The 18,267-nt window shown below is 40.2% G+C and overlaps 1 non-coding gene across 1 annotated transcript; it reads left to right on the forward strand.

Annotated features, from left to right (window-relative positions):
* Positions 1–16,735: 16,735 nt before the first annotated feature.
* Positions 16,736–16,842, forward strand: LOC131250296 (small nucleolar RNA R71). Its single transcript, XR_009173222.1, has one exon. It is a non-coding gene; the product is annotated as a small nucleolar RNA R71 (small nucleolar RNA).
* Positions 16,843–18,267: the final 1,425 nt, after the last annotated feature.

An 18,267-nucleotide genomic window follows, 5' to 3' on the forward strand; every position in this document is an offset into this window, starting at 1 on the left:
GGTACGGCATGGATAAAACATATACATTACAGTAGACTCCACATAGCCTCTAATAGAACAGTCTGTCTCTAGCTAAGCCCCCGTGGGGATAGTACCTAGTCTGCCTTCAGATTCCACAACCTGACGTGGCGCTTTCCACGGCATAATTATGATTATGAAGTTCTAAAAAATAAAATTGAAATGCTGGTAATTGTTTACGGATAGGAATTCTATGTAACACTGGCGTGGCTGGAGGTTATCCATGGGACTTCTGTAATATACATCCACCAAAGGTGGTTTGGAGTGAAGGGAGGAGAGGGTATTTATATCCCCCTTGTTGGTTTTTAGGTAATTGTTGAGATTATGAAAGGTAAAAGTTGGGTGGAGACTTATGATTGGTTGGAGGGTCGGAGGTGCCACATGGCATACTCTCATAGGTTAATGAAGTTTGATAAAACGGTAAATGGGTAGAAGTCCATGGGTAAAGCGGGTTCCACTATAGTTGTTTCTCCATAAGAGAAATAGTTATAACTCGGGGCACATATATATATTGAGAGGACGCGGTAATCGGATTACCTTTGTTTATTGTTCATCTCTGTAATATACCTACCTGACTCGTTCCTGCATGGAGAGAAGCTTAAGGCTTGGGGTTTAAGGCTTAATTTGGCTTAGAAACCAATTGGGTATGGTTTAGCTTAAGCAATGGCTTGGATATGACTCGGCTTAGGTAATGAATTTGATATGGCTAAGGCTTGATAATGGCTTAGTTTCAGCTAGGGTTTGGCCTAGGCTTATAAATGGTTAAGGTATTAAGTAGAGTTTAGAGTTTATGTTCAGTTCCTAAGTATCATCCATGTATCATCGGGTTGCTCTCGTGGGTGGGGTGTCTACAAATACTATTCTTTGGCTGAGGTTGTGTGCAATCGAATGTCAAAGCGAGTGAACACCCCAACCCTCTGGTCAAGAAAGATTATTGTCTATACCTGTTGCTTGCCATAGTATCATTGTTAGCTTACTGTTTATTAAAAAGATAACTTGTACAATCATGAGGGTTTGAGGAAAATGTCGTGATTGTCCATATTTTTTTGCAGCATTACGGGCCACAGATCATAACCCTTTCACATCAAATCGATAATATCATTGGAGGGTAAATTTAAAAAGTAGTGCTTTAGTGCTTTGCAGCCTTACGAGGATACCCCTATTGTCTGGATTTGTGATGTTCTCTTACTACGTAATCATCCTAGGAATACTTGTTCCATTTGATCATCAAAGTGGTTAGCTACCCTATGCTTTCTTTGGCCTTACGGGGAACTCACTACGCCGACTTGGACTCGATTAAACTTTGAAAGCATCCTTAACTAGGTATGTGCAGCCTTTTTACATACACTCTTCTAATTTTGATACGTTGGTTACAACTGAAATTTTTCACTCATTTGAAATGATCACTCTGACCCAGGGTTAGATCGAACTTACCATCACTTGCACTGTACTTCGTCATTACACGACTATCTCGACATTGAAATTCATGCTAATCGCGTTTGTATCGCATACAGATTCGACATCTCTTGGGGAAACTGGAAGAGGTTGAATCTTATTTTACTATTGCACTGAATGCCACTGAGAGGTATAAAAGACCTCTTAGTGCCTTGGATAGAGAGTACTACTTTTTGAAAATTATCCCTCATGAGTGGCTACACTCCGTGGGAATTTTATTGCAGTGGTTTTTGGAGGTTTTTCTTCACTGTCAAAGAGATCCGTCTAATTTCATGGGTGGTGTCTTCTTCCGGTTTTTATTATGGCGTTAATTTTTTTAAAGAAAAATTTGAATAAGTCTAGTCCTTCTCTAATAGGAATAGTGGGGATGATCAAAGCTAGTTTCTATTAGGATCAATTATTGAAATTTTTTCTTGAAAAAGATCCTTGCATGTAGATCGAGGATCCATAATATTTTTATTACAAAGATTTTTTTTTTTTTGAAATAAGTGTAGATGGTTTTATTGCCTCCATTGGGGGTTCCTGTGGGTTTTCTGCCTGATTTGGTTTTTATTGGGATTGTACACGAGATTAATTTTATTACAAAATGTATTTTTATGACACATAGTTTGTTCAATGAAGAAACCTGGAGAAAGTTTACGTGTGTTTCAAATTCACAATTTTTAACAATCGAAGATTGAGGTAGAACTTTGCATTGAGTACAACATGTTGAACTTGGAATCGAGTACAACATGTTTCACAAAGATCAAAGTTGAGGGCCTAGATCATTTGTCACTATCATGGTCCCAAACACATAATGTGGCAATGCGAAAAGTTCAAAAGCTATAAGGAAGTAGGAAAGATAAAAAGGATGAAAAAGATACTGCTAATGTAGCAAGTGATGATGCTTTTCTTATTATAGAAGAAAATGAGAATTGTCTCAAGTTAACCAACATCGACATAGACTGGGTCATTGATTCAGGTTCCTCTTATCATGCTATACCTGTTGGGGAATTTAACAGCAAACCTCGAATTTGAATCAAACAAGAGAAAATCAAAAGCAGATAAAGCTCATAGAAAACACATAAATTTACATGAAAAACCCTCGTGTGAAAAAACCACGGCACAAAGCAACAACGAATCTACTATGAAATTGAATTAATAAGAGATGGATAGACTTACCGATCCTAGAAACCTCAAAATCCCTTTATAAAACCCTATCTTTGCTCTAAAGTACCTTATGAACGTCTTAACATACCTTAATCCTGATTACACCCGCTTATATAATGTTACAACCGAATTAGGAAATTAAATACGCACTTTCGTAAAATCACGCAATTCTATTAATAGGACATTCGATAGGATCGATGGACATTGAGACCCGTCGATGGAATTGAAGCCACCTTTGATGGGATCGAAGAATGCCCTAAAAATAGTCCAATGAGCATAGGGGAAAAATCAGGATTTTCTCGATATGATTGAGTGGTTTGTCGATGGCAATGACACACCCTTATTCTTGTCAGATTGAAGACAACAATCTCCATAATGACTTCAATCATCATGAACCACAACTCCAACCTCCATCTCTAATTGTAATGACCCGGAAAATTTCGTGCTAAGACCCGAGTATTGCTTCTATTTTTCTTCGAAGTTATTTGTGGGTTAATTAGTGCTAAACTCGATTACTTGTGAAATTAGCATCAATCACTTTAAATTTGATCTGCAGGACTCAAAACCTATAGAATCGTTAGCGCTATGTTACTTTGAAATCTAGGATTCAACGCTATATCCAGTTGCTTCGGGAATTTTTAGAAGCTTTGGATCGGACTTGGACCACCCGTCGAAAGTCTGATAGCGATGATCTTAGACAGTTATGGTCACCATGTTGGACCTGACCATCACCTCAAAAATCAAGTCCAGATGATGTCCTGGGTCAATATGATTGAGTCCGGAGTGAAGAGTGTGAGAGCGGTGAGAAATTAAATATGATTTTATGAAATTTGAGTCGTGTCGCTTGCGCGATGATTTTAAGCAATCTGACCGTTAGATTCTGACCCAATTTCACCCTCGGATCAGGGAAGATGGCCCAGGCATGTCATAGTGCTTGTGGACCTGATCGAGTTTCGGTGACCGTTGAATTGAGAGTGGTCCGCCACTGCTGATATGTAAATTCGATCAGTACGAAAACTCAGCCTGACCTAGATCCATGGTCAGTGAGCTTAAGTCCGACCGCACGTGGAGAAAGGACTACTGAAAGTGTTCCGTTGGATCAGAATAGGCCTGATTTGGTTATAAACTAAGTATACCTTGGCCCTGGGGCTATTTTCATCAATATTAGGCCTATATAAAGACCTTAAAACCCTCACTCTCTTTTCCATACGAATTTCCTAACCCTAGCTAAGAAAGAGAGGGGAAAAGAGAGAGAAAGTGAGAGAGAAGTTGGTGAATCAGCTTAAGATCCTTTCCTGTTACTCTACATCCTTAAACCATCACTTCTGAATCGTTGTTCCGGAGATTCTAAGTTCATCCTTAGTGTTGATGTAGTTCATTTCTATTCTTACCTTAGGTTATCTAGTCGCCGTTGACGAAGACTTATCGTTTGAATCAAATCTGTGCTTTTTCTGGTTTAAGGTGCGGACTATATTCGTATAGGTTATGGTTTTCAAGGCTTTCAATGTCAGATAATGATTTATTATTATTGTGGGTGAAATTTCACATGCCAAATGCTATGTTTATATTGCATTCCTGATATATATGCCTTGTGTTGAGATTTGTGTATTCCTTGTGTATGTAGAAAGTATCGTATACGTATAAAATATGAACATGTGCTTGCCATGATTAACTGTCGTGTATTTGTGCTAGTTGTATGTGTGTCAACTCCTTGGCAAAAGGAATTATCCAAATGCGTGTATTCCAACATACGTCATGTATGTTGAACTATGTAGTCTAAGTGTTTGTAGAAATGTCTGAATGGTCTAAAGTGTAATATATTATCCTATTTGCGGGCGTTGAGAAGCGAGTCTCAACTCTCCTATTAGTGTGTATGATTTCCTACATGTAAGTCACATTCATTGTTGTTTAACTTCAAGTATTACTTATGTGTAAATCCATATTAAGTTGATATTCTTCAAATGCTCACATACTACATGATTTGAATTATTGTTCCATTACTGTTCTAAATTGTATATGCATATCTGTTATAATGGAATGTGTTTGGGACTATGAAATAGTCCAGGAAATCGGTAATCGGCCTTGAGTTCGTGGTTGAGATTGCTTTTGCCACGAAGGACGTGATTTGACGAACCCGAGTCGTATTAGAGTTGTCGGCAGTGGTTTGGCCACACGGAGTGTTTGCGCACTCTATGTCGTTCAACCCAACGTGCGCTCGTGCTAGTCGAGTTCGTCAAGTAACCCGATTGTCCGATGTATGTTCACCATGTATGGACACTATTGTTTGAATCTAGGGTACCAAACTTACTGATGAAATTTCGTTAATCGTTGTACCTTGATCTGCTAAGACTCATGAGCCGGACATAGTGGTATGGGACACCGTGGTCGAGCCGTCGGCCTACGCTGGGGTGACGAGCCTCCCCGTAGTGACCAGTGAGCACACCAGACTCGTGAGCCGATTATGGTGGTATGGGACACTATATTCGCGCTGTCGGCCTACATTGATTGGTGACGAGCCCTTTGTAGTGACCTCGAGCATACCTTGATACTGCATTAAGGCGATGAGCCTTAGAGTAGTAACGAAGGTATGATAGGTGTGCATTGATTGGTGACGAGCCCTTTGCAGCGACCTAGAACCATATGATCATATGAGATGGCCTAGGACTGACGACCCTAGAATGGATCACTGTGTGGAAATTGATATGAGGAAGGTACCTTAGCTTCCCAATCCTGTTGTATGAAAAGGACTAATAATAACTTGGTAATCATGTTCATGCACCGCATTGCATGTGCGTAGAAGTCGTTGGCACTGCGGGAGGTTGTCATGCGTAACGTAAGATGAAGATGCTGAGGGAGTGCAGGCGAGGGCATGCATCATTTATACATACATCCTTGTATTAACAAGAGTACTTTAGACTTGTTTAATTGTAGTGCCTTATCATTACTGCTTGATTGACTTGATATCATGTTAACTTTTATTGTATGGTTCCACTGAGTTGATCACTCACTCACACGTTCTGGGGCGGTGTTTCAACACCAACCAGACTGTCTTAGATGCAGATGATGACGCGACCCCTGAGGAAGAGCAGGAGTTCGAGGATGATGAGGCCGCGTTTTCTTTTATGCAGTTCTCAGGCGGGTTCATGTGAGCCATGTCCTGATATGTGTGGACTCTGGGTTTTCATTGTAATTGTACTAGATGATGTCATTTGATGCTTGTATTTTTGAAAGCAACACTTGTAAGTATGACCTGACATGTATACGTATTTCAGGAACTTGCACATGTACACATATGCTTCTTTAAGTCTTCCGTTTGCGTCTTTCACTTATCCCTGGATTATGTTTGCAGTTTGGCTTAATCTATTCCATTTTTAATGCACTCATACAGACAACATACATCCATCATTAAATATGTTGCATAAGTGATGTTTTGAAACTCGAGAGCTGAGTTATGCTCGACCCTCGATTTTCAGGGCATTACACTAATCACCTTCATCCTAACTTCACCGTCGTTGTGGCTTCTCATGCATACTTTGTCTTTATTAAACTTTTGCTAAACTTTAAGAAGTCGTGCAAAGCTTGAACTTCTTTATAGGAACCATCTTTGTAAGCATGTCTGCCAGATTAATGCTTGTGAAACTTCTCAAGAATCACACCACATTCCTCAAGCATATGTTAGATAAAATGATGATGAATGTCAATATATTTACTATGAGAATGGTAAACCGGGTTCTTTGCCAAATTAATCATGCTTTCGCTGTCACAATTAACTAGGCACAATTTTCTGCTGAAGCCTAAGTTGATTTATCATCCCTCTCAATCAAACACCTTCTTTACATACTTCTGTCACTACTATTACTTAGCTTCAGTTGTGGAAAGAGAAACCATAGACTAAAGCATCGACATGCAACTAATCACTCCACCCACTAATACAAATGAGTAATCGAAAGTTGACTTTCTGTTGTTTACATTTCTTGCGTAGTCTGAATCCACACAACCTATTAGTTTTTCTTTTGATTTTTCAAATGTCAAGACATAGTCCACTATACCTCGTAGATAATGCAGTAGTCAATATTTCACTGCCTCCCAATATTGCTTGTTGGGGTTTGACATGTATCTGCTCATAACACCCATTGCATGTGAAATACCGATATCTCATAGAGACCATGGCATATATCAAACTGTCAACTGCACTCGAATAAGGTACATAAGACATAACCTATTTTTCTTCATTTGCGGTAGGACATTGCTATAAAGAAAGCCTAAAGTGAGCAGCATGAGATGTGCCAACTGGTTTAGCCTTATTCATTTTAAACTTTACCAATACATTCTCAAGCTATTCAGCTTGAGACAACTGTAATATACTCATCTTCCTATCTCTATGTATGTTTATGCCGAAATCCTCTTTGCAGCCCTCGGATCTTTCGTTTTGAATATCCCTGATAGTTGAGTCTTCAATATATTGATCTCAGACATGTTATGGATGACGATAAGCATGTCATCGATATATAATCCCAGTAAGATGAACTTTTCATCACTCAATATCTTAAAGTAGACATGGTGATCATATTCACTCAAGTAAACCGCTGACTTATCATAAAGGTATTAAACTTTTTGTACCACTGCCTGGGTGACTGTTTCAGGCCATACAACGACCTTTTCGACTGCGAACCTTATTTTCTAACCCCTTTACTTTGAACCCTCCAGATTGTTAATGTAAATATGCTCTTCCAATTACCTATGTAGGAAAGTAGTCTTCACATCCACTTGCTCCAATTCCAGGCTGTATGGGCAACTAGCGTAAATACAAATTTGATAGATATTTGCTTGACAACCGGTGCGAAATCTCACTAAAGTCGATGCCTTCTTTTTTTACCATACTCCTTCACCACTAGTCTCGCCTTGTACCTATTATGTTTCTTTTTATAAATACATTTACATTTTGGAAGCTCTACCAGATCTCATATCTCATTTTTGTATAAAGAATCTATCTCATCATGCATGACCCCATCCACTTCTCAACACTAATTTCATCTAATGCTTCCTGGATGGTAGACAAATCCCTATCATCCGTAATGAGAGTGAATGCAATATTCGATCATCTTTGTATGTAGCTGGTAATCTACGATCTCTCGACGGATTTCTTCTAAGAGGTGACTACTTCACCTGCTTTTGTACCTCTGTTTGCAGCTCAGGTTCTACTTGTGTATCAAGTTTTTTAATCTCGACATCAATGATTGCTGATTTCTCTGGTTCCTTGTGTTTGTCCTTACAGAATAAGGAATCTTCATCAAACCTAACATCTTGACTAATTATGATTTTTCAAGTGACCCGTTTATATAAGATGCATCTCTTCACTCCATCACCATATCCTATAAAACTACACTTCTTTGCTCTTTGATATATCTTATCTCTATCAACTGAAGGTATATGAGAGTAAGCATCACAACAAAATATGCATAACTGTGAGTTATCTACATCATGACCACTCTACACTTTTTTTGAAATCTTACAGTCTATTGCCTTACACAGGGACCGATTCATAAGATAACAAGTCATATTAATGACCTCAGTCCATAATTTCTTACCCAATGCAACATTGCTTAACATATTTCGGGCTATCTTTAAAAGACTCTGATTCATTCATTCCGCTACACCATTATGCTCTGGTGTGTATCTTACTGTATTGTGCTTCACAATCACTTTGTCTTTGCAAAACTGGTTGAATTCCTTTGTAGTAAATTCACCACCATTGTTTGTCCCTAAGACTTTAAGTTTTTACCTCGTCTACTTATCATCTATTACTTTTCATACATTGAATGTGCGAACACATTGGATTTATTTTTTTAAAAATAAACCCTCACTTTCCTTGAGTAGTCATTACGGATGTACATTGAGCTGAGTCGAGTTGAGGTGGACCAAGCTCAGCTTAACTCGTCAGTGTTCTATTGTTCACTCCCCAAGTATAGGGTTGTGATGTAGTAATAAACTCGGTGAGACCGAGGTTGAATCCACAGGGACTGAAAATTGTACGTGATTTGGAACTAACTAGATCTAGAACTAGCAAAAGATGTAATCTAAATCAAATAGAATTTAATGGAATAATTATGGGATAATTATCGAAAACTTAAATAATTCAGGGAATAAGAAACTAGGGATTCAGAGGATCCAGTTGTAGAGATCAGGGAGATCTTTATGCTTGCTTCAAAAATCATGGAACTTAAACTGAACTTCCTCTGATATAATTTTCAAAGAGATGAGAGGTATATGAATTATAATGGATTCCATCACCAAACCATGCCCAGGAGACAAAGTAAACAATAGAATTAAACTAATTACCAACCAACCAACAATGTATGAAGATTAGGAAGGGTATTGTCATCCTACCATGCCCATGGAACAATTATGAACAACAGGGCTTCCTGACTTCATAACATAAAAAGGAGAAAGAAATACTCAAAGCCATTGCAAACCCATTGTAATTTTAGTCACAATAGACCATTAAAGACTAAGAAAAATATTCCTTTAATAATCAACTAAAATCACATTCAGTTTATGAATTTTAAATTACAGGCACAAAATATAATCTCCCATCTCGCTACAGGCTTCACCTCTTAGCCCTAGCTAAGAGGTTCAGCTACACACAGGCATGATGCGGCTGGATCCCTTAAACAAAGTAAAATAAAATAAAAAGAAAAAGAAATAAACAGAAAAAAATACCAAACTCCACCACTCTTTCTCTTGTGCAATCGTCCAAGCCAAACTGTTGCTCATGTGCCACCCTTCTTCTTTCTTTCTTTCCTTTTCTTATAGGTAAAGCAGGCCCTAGAGAGGTTTGCTGCCGTCCGTAATTGAGTTGGAGTTGGTTTTGCTTGAGTTTACGCAGCTGAGTTCGTATGCGCAGAAAAAGCACAAAACTACTTGTGTTTAGAGTGTATTTGAGGCATGATATCGACCTACCCATCAATTCTGAAATCTTGGCTAGGGTATTGGCCTCCCTGTGTCTCTTCTGGACGGTCGGGATCACATATCCGACCATGAGCAAGATCGCACAACGGCCCAACAGCGGTCGGTTTTCTCGGACACAGGCCTGCGAATTTTCTTGCGCTGTGAAGTGCAGTGGGCCCATGATCGGTGTCGGAGGAGAAATCTACGCCGTCCATTGATTTCCCCTCAAAAAATCGGTTGGGAGTGGTCAGTTTTGGACTGATTTCGGTGTGGCCCACAGAATTTTCTCCCTACCGTCTGTCCTGCGTTTGGACTGTTAAAATCCGATCCACGCTTTTTCCAGGAAAAACTCCACCTAGGGGAGGGTCACGCCCTCCCTCTGGACTCAATGGTTGGTTCAGATGGACGATCTGGATGAAAGGTGGGCCCCACTACGTGAGATCAGCGGACGTTGGTGCGTCCGCTGGTTGTCCGTGCTCGAGAAGGAGAAGGAGACGGGTCTTCGTTGTTGACCGAGAGACCCTGGTCCAGTGCACAGCGGGCGTACGCCTGCTGTGTGCACAGGCCATGTAAAGTGGGCCCCACCTTGATGTTTTACAGAAATCCGCTCCGTCCATCTGACTTCTTATATACTTTAAGGAGAGGAGACCAAAATCAAGGTATATCCAGAGATCAGGTGGGCCCCAAATCACTGTTCTATGGGCTGATCTAACTATTGGGCCACTTCCATAGTTATTTGAGGGCTGAAATTCGACGTGTACGGATAATTTGTGGTTCTTAGGCCATTTATGAAGTTTCAAGCCCAACGGATGGTGGGAACCCTGTGATCTAGCATTCTGGACCAATTTCGGGCCACTTGAGCTTCAGTTTCTTGATTTTCTCAGGTCTCTGGCGTGTAAATTCGTCGATCTCGGTCCCTTGGAGTCCGTCCCTTGCCTTGGTGCATTTTGAATGTTAATTCCATGCTTTTAGCATCCCGATCCAGTCCCAGCTCGCAATTCCACCTTGCAACAGAAACACGATTAAAATGAGCTATTAAACGGTACCATGTTCATAAATCTAGGCAACAACTGAGTCTGATATGCAATATTTAACCCTCAACACAACCCCCAACTAGCATTTTGCTAGTCCCGAGCAAAATATGCGAAAAGTAAGTTGAGAATTACAGAACAATTTATAAACTCGAGTGATTTTTGCAGAATAATCCAGATATGAGAATTCTCAGATTCATGAATGTTGGGTATTACTTTCTCCTAGACTCAAGCGCACGGCAAACTTCATAATCAAGTTTAAAGTATTATTCTAGGAATTAGAAAAATTCTAAACATTGAATTCCATGGATGTATAGTCTAATCTCGACTTATCAACATTAAGATTCACCTCTCTATTTAAAGATATTATCGGTAACCAATAAGAGAATTCATGGTAACCCAACTTTGCCTTACACATTATCTTTTTATTCTTTTAATTTTTTTTGATTGATTTTTTTCATTAAAAGTAACGTCAAGAAGGGGAATCGAGTCCTCATTTATAGGGAGCAAACCTATGGTGAAGACCATTGCCTACCCCTTTCCGACTGGTTACTTTGGGAACTTGAACCTTCACCTATAGGGAGCAAACCTATGGTGAAGATTATTCGCCCAATCCTTTCAATTTTCTCAAGCCGATTCTTTTCATGCTTCGTAAGTACCACGTTAATCCTTCAAGATCAGACTGAAACCTTAACGTGAAAGCAAGATATGACATATGAGATCATAACTCAATCAATGTTTACAACTTCTAATTCTGGAAACAATTCAAACTTAACTCTGAAATCTAATAGATACTGAATCCAAGCATCTTAAATTACCAGCATCACGTATCTTGAAGTTCCAAGTGCCCTAGATGGTTGTTAAAATCACTTCGAGATTAAAAATTTTCACCATTTTTGCTCAAGACCAAGAAAACACTGCTTAGGAAACTTAATCTCCCACCCCCAACCTAAGATCTACATTGTCCTCAATGTAAAAGAAATAGGCATGCAATACACATGGGACAACGAAAATATAAGAGTGATGGAAAGATAGTACCTGGACGAAAGAATCAAGAGGCTATCCAAAGATATTTACGTAAGAGCAGGTCAGCATAAGAGAAAAATCAACAGAAGTAAAAATAAAAATAACAAAAATAAAATCCTACCTATACCACTTTCGCAGGTGCTCTCGATTGCATTTAGCATATGCAACAAGCCTTTAAACCCCTAGGTTGCCCCTAGTGGACGAGTTGCAGTCTCGTGAGGGTTTGCAGTAATATTACCTACAAACATTGAACTAACTAATGATAGAAATAAAATGAAGAACTGGGTTGCCTCCCAGGAGTGCTAAGTTTACCGTCTTCAGCCAGACAAATAAAGCAACTACCTTAGTTCTATGAAAGCGATAAATCTACCTATACCTCCATCAGACTAGGAGATCAATCCTGGTAAACATGAGCAGTCAGGGTCATGGACATATCCTCTGAATCAAATTTCTCGACAAATGGTTTCAATTGATGTCCATTGACTTTAAACTCCTTGCCATTGTCGGGATCTCTTATCTTAACAGCCCCATGAGGAAAAGTAGTAACCATAATGTAAGGGCCGGTCCAACGAGATCGAAGCTTACCCAGAAAGAGATGTAATCGAGAATTGTACAAAAGAACCTTCTGACCAGGCGTGAATGATTTTCACAAAATGTGTTGGTCATGAAATGCTTTCATCTTGTCCTTGTAAATTCTCGAATTATCGTACGCATCATTCCGGATTTCCTCAAGTTCATTCAATTGAAGTTTGCGTAGCGAGCCAGCGTTGTCTAGATTGAAATTAAGATTTTTGATCGCCCAATATGCTTTATGTTCCAGCTCCACAGGTAAGTGACAAGCTTTCCCATAGACAAGTCTAAATGGGGACATTCCAATAGGGGTTTTAAAGGCAGTACGATATGCCCATAAGGCATCGGTCAATCGAATTGACCAATCCTTACGATCAGGGTTGACCGTTTTCTCCAAAATGTGTTTAATTTCTCTATTAGAAATCTCAGCTTACCCACTTGTCTGTGGGTGGTATAGGGTGCTCATCTTATGAGAGATACTGTATTTCTTCATTAAGCTCTCAAATGGTTTATTACAAAAGTGTGAGCCCCCATCACTAATGATGGCTCGCGGCGTTTCGAATCGAGAAAGGATGTTTTCTTTTAGGAATTTAATGACCGTGCGATGGTCATTAGTTCGACACGGAATCGCTTCGACCCATTTAGTGAAATAATCCACGGCGAGCAGAATATACAGATTTCCAAACGATTGAGGGAATGGTCCCATGAAATCGATGCCCCAGCAATCAAATGCTTCAATGATAAGGATGGGATTCAAGGGCATCATATTTCGATGGGACAATGCTCCCAATTTCTGACAACGCTCACAAGCTTTGTAAAACTCATGAGTGTCTCTAAACATAGTGGGCCAGTAAAAGCCACACTGCAGAATCTTGGCCGTGGTCTTTTTAGCAGAAAAGTGACCACCACAGGCCTGTGAGTGATAGAAGGAGATGACACTCTGATGCTCATCGTCTGGTACACATCTCTTTAGGATTTGGTCTGGGCAATATTTAAATAAATAAGAATCATCCTAGAAAAAGTTGCGCACCTCGGTGAAGAATTTCTTCTTATCTTGCGCAGTCCACTGTGTTGGTATGGCACCTGTAGCAAGATAATTAGCAATATCAGCAAACCAAGGTGAATGGGAGACTCTGAACAGTTGTTCATCAGGGAACATGTCGTTGATATGGGTCGTCTCAGGGGAATCAGAGGTATTAAGGTGAGACAGATGATCGGCCACTACGTTCTCTACTCCCTTTTTATCTTTAATTTCCAAATCAAATTCTTGGAGTAGAAGGATCCATCGTATCAGGCGGGGCTTAGAATCATTCTTAGAAAGAAGATACTTCAGTGTCGCATGATCTGTATAGATAATGATCTTGGATCCGATCAGGTAGGACCTAAATTTGTCTAAGGCGAACACTACGGCTACGAGTTCCTTTTCCGTAGTCGAGTAGTTTACTTGGGCAGGATTTAGAGTCCTACTCGCGTAATGGATGACGTAGGGTCTCTTATCCTTTCTCTGGCTTAGAACCGCTCCAAGAGCATAATCAGAAGCGTCGCACATAAGCTCAAAAGGAAGGCTCCAGTCGGGTGGCTGCATGATAGGTGCAGCAGTTAACGTGCCCTTAAGCTTAGTGAAAGCTTCCTGGCATTTCTTAGTCTACTCGTACGGAGCATCCTTTTGAAAAAGATTACATAAAGGACGAGAGAGGAGACTAAAGTCCTTTATGAATCGCCTGTAAAATCCTGCGTGTCCTAAGAAGGATCGCACGTCTCTGATGTTCTTGGGTGGAGGTAGGTTAGAGATAAGATCGATTTTTGCCTTATCTACCTTGATTCCCTTGGACGAGATGATATCCCCAAGGACAATTCCCTTCCGAACCATGAAATGACACTTCTCCCAATTAAGTACCAAGTTCTTTTCTTTACATCTTTTCAGCACACATTTAAGACTTTCCAAGCACATGCTAAAAGATGGACCATAAACAGAGAAGTCGTCCATGAAGACCTTTAGGCATTGCCTCACCATATCAAAAAAGATACTAAGCATACATCGCTGAAAGGTGGCAGGGGCATTACATAGTCCGAATGGCATCCTTCGGTAGGCAAAGGTGTCGTATGGACATGTAAATGTGATCTTTTCCTGGTCTTCAGGGGCTATCTATATCTAGTTGTAGCCCGAATACCCGTGAAGGAAACTGTAATAGGAATAACCAGCTAACCTTTCGAGGATCTGATCAATGAATGGTAAAGGAAAGTGGTCTTTCCTCGTGACGGTATTCAACTTCCTGTAGTTAATGCACATTCTCCAACCAGTAGTGACTCTAGTTGGCACGAGTTCATTATTAGCATTGGCTACGATGGTGATTCCGGACTTCTTAGGGACCACTTGAGTTGGACTCACCCATTGACTATCAGATATAGGGTATATGATACCCACGTCCAATAGTTTAAGAACCTCGGCCTTAACCACTTCCTTCATGTTTGGATTTAGTTTACGTTGTGGTTGCCGAGCGATTTTTGCATTATCCTCAAGATATATGCGGTGAGTACAAATCGAGGGATCGATTCCCTTGAGGTCCGCTATCGTCCATCCCAGGGCTCCTTTATGCTCAATGAGAGTAGATATGAGCATACTCTCCTGTTCTTTCTCTAGGTGGGCAGAGATCACCACCGGGTATGTCTCATCTTGACCTAAATAGGCATATTTCAAATCAGAGGGCAAAGGTTTTAGGTCAAGCTTCGGCGGCTTGAGGTTAGACGGTAGAGGCACTACATCAGTTTGTGGCAATTCTTCGAATTGTCGCCTCCACCGGTTAACTTCAAGTATCGGTGCAGTATCAAGCAAGGCACACGTCTCCCTAATCATGTCATCATCAAAATCATGGGAGTGGGCCAGGCACATCTCTAGAGAGTCAGAGGATAAGGTTAGAGGTGTTGTATCTTCCACTAAAGAGTCAATCATGTTAATGTCGTGGAAATCGTCATCCGCCTCTAAGTTTCTGCCGTTATTGAAAAAGATGTTTGACTCCAATGTCATATTCCCAAAAGACATAGTCATGACACCATTCCTGCAATTGATAATTGCATTTGAAGTGGCAAGGAATGGGCGGCCAAGAATAACGGGGATCTGAGTGCTTATGTTATTGATGGGTTCGGTGTCCAGGATGATAAAATCTACAGGGTAGTAAAATCTATCAACTTGGACCAATACATCCTCAATTATCCCTCGTGGTACACGAACAGAGCGATCAGTAAGTTGTAGTGTGGTTAGGGTGGGTTTTAATTCACCCAAACCTAACTGTTTGTATACTACGTAGGGAATCAGATTGACGCTCGCTCCTAAGTCAAGAAGTGTATGATCAATTCGATGGTCCCTGATTACACATGATATGGTTGGGCTACCGGGATCCTTGAATTTCTGTGGTAAGTCTTGCTTTAGGATGACACTCACTTTCTCGGTCAAGAAGATCTTTTTTTGAATACTTTGCCGTCGTTTGGTCGTGCATAAGTCTTTTAGGAATTTAGCATATGAAGGTATCTGTTTAACGACATCAAGTAGAGAAATGTTGACTTTCACTTGTTTCAACACCTTTAGGATATCCTGAGAGTTAGAGAGAGGTTTTGGTGAAACTAACCGTTGGGGGAACGGAGCAACTGACTTCTCTAGAAGTTCCGGTCCTAATTTTTGTGGGGCATCACTGGATCCATCATTGTTGTTCTCTTCTGGTTCTTAAGGCTTTTCGGGCTTAACCGGAAGAGTTTTATCAATGATCTTTCTACTCCTAAGAGTGGTGATGGATTTAACGTGCCCCATCTGATTTGAAGAGCTGGGATCATTAATCTCGTACTGCGGTTTAGGATTGGGGAGAGGTTGTGCAAGAAGCATCCCCTTTTCTATAACCGTCATACGAGAATCTATCTTTTGCATAAAATCTATAATTCTCCGCATTGCCTGAGCCAGCTCTTGTATGGAATTTTGAACCGGTTCCTCTTGAGGTTTCACTTGATTTGGATTTTGATTGAAGAAACCTTGAGGGGTAGCCGTTTGTCCATTCCTCCAACTAAAGTTCGGATGATTTTTTCAACTAGGATTGTACGTGTTGGAGTTAGGTCCAGTAAAAGGTCTTTGGTAGTTGTTTACAGCATTGGCTTGTACATTCAACACTCCGCGAAAGATGGATATTGTAGGACAATTTTCAGTTGTATGAATGTTGCAATCACAGATGCCGCAAACAATTTCATTAACCTTATCCTTCTTTCCTTCCATGGCCTCAACTTTCCTTATGAGTGTGGTCACTTTACATTTGAGATCATCCTCTTCTTTTAAGAGATATAATCCACCTTTCTCCTTTAATTAAGTCGGCCTAGACGTGGTGTTCGACTTTGGGTAATAGTCCCATGATTGTGTTTTTTCAGCAAGACTATCGAGGTAATCCCATACCTCGTCAACATCTTTATTAATGAACTCTCCATTACACATTGTCTTGACCATTTGGCGCATGGAAGATGTCAGTCCATCATAGAAAAAATTTGTAATGCGCCACGTTTCAAATCCGTGTTGTCGGCATGAACTGACCAAATCTTTGAACCTTTCCCAACATTGGAAGAATGTTTCATCTTCCTTTTGGGCAAAGTTCATGATTGCTTTTCTGAGGGTAATCGTTTTATGATGTGGGAAGAATTTTTTTATGAATTCCCTCTGCATGTCGTTCCATGTGCCAATGGATCTAGGACGCAGTGAATGTAACCACGTCTTAGCTTTCTCTTTTAAGGAAAAATGAAAGAGTTTCAGCCTGATTGTATCCTCAGATACATTAGGAAAAAATAATGTAGCTATAATCTCATCGAACTCTTTCAAATGTAAATATGGACTTTCTGATTCAAGTCCATAGAATTTGGGAAGGAGTTGGATAACTCCTGTGTAACAACCTATTTTATTTATTTTTAAATTTTTTTTTTCTCACCACCTGGCCCACCTAATCTTTGATCCTGTCTCAACTATTGTTAAATGTCGTAATTGGGTATGTAGAAAAGTATGAACGGGATGGATTTACCTTACTGTCTTTGTGGGGCCCAGTTTCTAGTATGTATGTACATAGGTGTGTATGCAAGTGAAGTATACCGGATTCAACACCCAGTCAAAGGGGATGTTATCCTGTGTTTTTACAAAAAGGAGAGAATTTCTCTCACTTTCATTCTCCCGCTCAAACGAAAATTCAAACGGACGGACATCCGCTGAATGATGATGGCCCACCCATCATTATGATATTGGTAGATCTGAACCATTGATCTTGTTCAGATGGCGCCTTTGACCAAACCCTGACCACTTTCGTACGTTAGAACACGTGTGTGAGTGCACAATCAATGGCATTAGAAAGACGTATGTGCTGAAATTTTAAGAACGGAATCAAATTCTGTTTTGCCACGTTGGCAATCCGTTTGTGAGGCGAATATCTATTCGTAGCCGTCCATTCCCAGTTCATCTAAACCGTAGGAAAATCCTTGCAGTTAAGGAATCGTAACAAACAAAAGGTGGAAAGAATATTTCTAGTTTTAGCAATGCAGACGCCCTAGAAAAGATCTAAGCCGTAGGACTGTCATCCGAGCAATCTCAAGCGTGCATTTCAAATTTATAACGAGTCTAGAAACTTCGCTTTAAAGGGATTAGGGTTTTTTCGTTGAGTTTCATTAGCCGCTTTAAGAAAGAAACTCAAAACCATCAACGTGTTGAGGGTTTCCATCCAAAATGTGGGTCCCACATGCATCCCAGCGTCCATCTAAGCCGTCCAATCGAGTCAGATCATGTGATGATCCGTCAACCACAAGTTTTCCATTAACGTCAGAGTCATCTTCTCCGTTGGGTTGAAAAACTCACCATCCGTATGTGGGGTCCGTTTGTCGATCAGGTGCGTCTATTTGAAGGGTCTTGCCATTTGATAAACACCCCTAAACTCTGATTATGGTTCTACAACATGTCTGACCATGCTAATGGGTTATTTGTTAACTGAGTCTAGGTGAGTTTTAGTTTAAAACTCAACTAATTATAGGATTAGTTACAGAACCATCTAGAGTTAGACCGACG

This window comes from Magnolia sinica, chromosome 6 (genome assembly GCF_029962835.1).
Source record: "Magnolia sinica isolate HGM2019 chromosome 6, MsV1, whole genome shotgun sequence".
NCBI lineage: Eukaryota > Viridiplantae > Streptophyta > Magnoliopsida > Magnoliales > Magnoliaceae > Magnolia > Magnolia sinica.